The sequence below is a fragment of the Mustela lutreola genome, chromosome 7 (genome assembly GCF_030435805.1).
Source record: "Mustela lutreola isolate mMusLut2 chromosome 7, mMusLut2.pri, whole genome shotgun sequence".
Lineage (NCBI taxonomy): Eukaryota > Metazoa > Chordata > Mammalia > Carnivora > Mustelidae > Mustela > Mustela lutreola.
The window spans coordinates 35,391,254-35,393,948 of record NC_081296.1 but is presented as its reverse complement, the minus strand read 5'-3'; positions in this window follow the sequence as shown (position 1 = coordinate 35,393,948).

Genomic DNA, 2,695 nt, shown 5'->3' with positions numbered 1-2,695 from the left:
GATGATCTCAGGAATTTTGGTTGAGGAGCAAGAAAGAAAAGCACAGCATTAAGTGAAAGGTTGCTTTTTCTCTTTTTTTAGGTTGGAGAATCTTGAGCATATTTATAAACTGAGACCAATGGTTTGGAACTCCTGTAGCACATTAAAAGCACCTGGGATGGGACGCCTGGGTGGCTCCATCAGTTAGGCTGCTGCCTTCGGCTCAGGTCATGATCCCGGGGTCCTAGGATCAAGTTCCGAATCGTGCTCCTTGTCCAGTGGGGAGCCTACTTCTCCCTCTGCCTCTGCCTGCCACTCTGCCTGCTTGTGCTCTCTCTATGACAAATAAATAAAATCTTGATTTTATTTATTTATTTGACAGACGGAGATCACAAGTAGGCAGAGAAGCAGGCAGAGAAAGAAGAGGAAGCAGGCTCCCCGCTGAGCAGAAAGCCCGATGTGGGGCTCGATCCCAGGACCCTGGGATCATGACCTGAGCCGAAGGCAGAGGCTTTAACCCACTGAGCCACCCAGGCGCCCCCAAATAAATAAAATCTTAAAAAAAAAAAAAAAAAAACTTTAAGAAAAAAAATCACCTGAGATGCTGTTAAAATGACCAGTTTTCTAAGGCCTACCCTTGGGAAAGCTGTGTAGCATGTGGGATAGGGTAGAGAGCTACCAGGGGGGTAGGCACACAAAAGGAAGGACAGGATGACGGTGCAAGCACCGGGGAATGAAAAACGGATAAAGGCCTCTTCAGGGAAACAGGAAGGGATGGGATGAGAATGAAGAAAGCAAAGGAGATGTTTTGGAGAAGGAGGAAAGGCATTAACAATAAAGCAGAGAGAGGAATTTTTAGAGAGAAGGGTCCAAAAGGCAATAGATACTCAAAGGGAATTGTGCCTGAGAGCCATGATTAATTGCTTTTCTTTTTCTTTTTCTTTTTTTTTTTTTTTTTAAGATTTTATTTATTTATTTTAGAGAGAGAAAACGAGAGGGGGAAGGTCAGAGGCAGAAGCAGACTCCCCGCCAAGCAGGAAGCCCGATGCAGGACTCCATCCTAGGATTTGAGGCTCATGACCTGAGCTGAAGGCAGTTGCCCAACCAACTGAACCACTCAGGCACCCAACCAATTGCTTTCTTAAATGCTAACTAAGACATGCATGGTGGCAAGAATGGTACTTAAAGTCAGACGGGTTACTGGTCTGCTGAGTCTTGCAGTATCTTCCCATGACACATAGCTTACTAGGCACTTGGTGACTTTATTCTTGTCTTTCCACTGACCTCCAGCACACCAGGCTCTTCAGTGTTCCTTTTCCTACTTTCACATTCCAGCCTCAGGGCCTTTACACTTGCTATCCCCACCTATGGGCTGTTCTTCCTCCAGATATTCACATGGCCTGCTTCCTTACCTTCAGTTAGATCTCCTCCAGTGTACTCTCCGCAATGAAGTGATGAGGGTCATCACTCTCTATCCCCGTCCTCTGCATTATTTTCCATTACTGCCCAACATCAGTCCATAAAGCTACTTGCCTATTTGTTTAGGTCTGCTTTCCCTACCCGAATGCAAGCTCCATTGTCTTGCTCGCTGTGGAAAACCCACTGCCTAGAACAGTGAGGCATAGAGGTGCACCTGTAAAAAGTTTGGAGTGAATAAGTGGCAGATGCAACCTAGTACAAATGAATGGTTTGGTGAGATGAAAAGGTATTGCTGAGTGTGCCTGGGGAAGGTGATGAGCTAGGGAGGTTGAGGAACAACAGGGTGAGTAAGGACAAGTAAACAGGCATCTTAAGGGCCTGATTGAGGAGGAAGCACAGGGTTGTAACGGCAGGAAAGACTGCGGTTTCTGCATTAGACCACCCACTCTGTGTTGGTCTGGACAAGTTTGTTAATCTTCCTAAGATTCAAACCACCCACTCTGTGTTGGTCTGGGCAAATTTGTTAATCTTTCTAAGCCTCAATTCTCGCAACAGTGAAATGAGGCTGATAACCATAGTCCCTCCACCTAGGGTTGCCATGGGGGTTAAATGAGCTAGTAGCCAGAAAGTGTGTGATAGGCAGTAAGCTCTCAATAAATGCTAATTATTATGATCAATCCAAGATTGTGGGAAGAGAATGAAATGTTACAATGTTTAAAAAAAAGGAAAGAAGGAAGGAAGGAACGAAAGAAAGAAATTTACATTTCTGTAAACCATCGAGTCCTACTCTGAGACTGACTTGTTACCTTGCCACCTCACCACGCAAACGTGTCTCCGCCTTGCCAGCGCCGTTAGCAGCCCTTTCTCCTTTCTGATGACGCTTCTGAGAGCTGACCTAGCGCCTGGCCCAAGAAGTTCTCCATAAAAATTTGCTGGTGTTCACTGCACTTCTCCCAAACAGTGCTGCTTTGGTGCTACCTTGTCAGGAAAACGACGTGAAGTGGGAGAGATTCACGCTCCGACCTCTTTAGGGGAGAACGGGCTAGGCAGAAAGAGCCTTCTGCGAGCCCTCAATCATCTAGAAGGCTAGCATAGCAAACGTAGCTCAATAATAGGGGAGTGGGTTTGTTCCTCTGGAACTCGTCGACGAGACTAGGGCTTTCAAGGGCGGCCGGAGGCCAACAACAGGCGCTGAATCTTCGACTCCTTTAGGAGGCGTGGCCTCGCTGCAGCTACCGCGGGAGTGATTGGCTGAAGCTGGCGGGGGCGGGACTCGGTTGCCAGGGAGCGGCGCGGG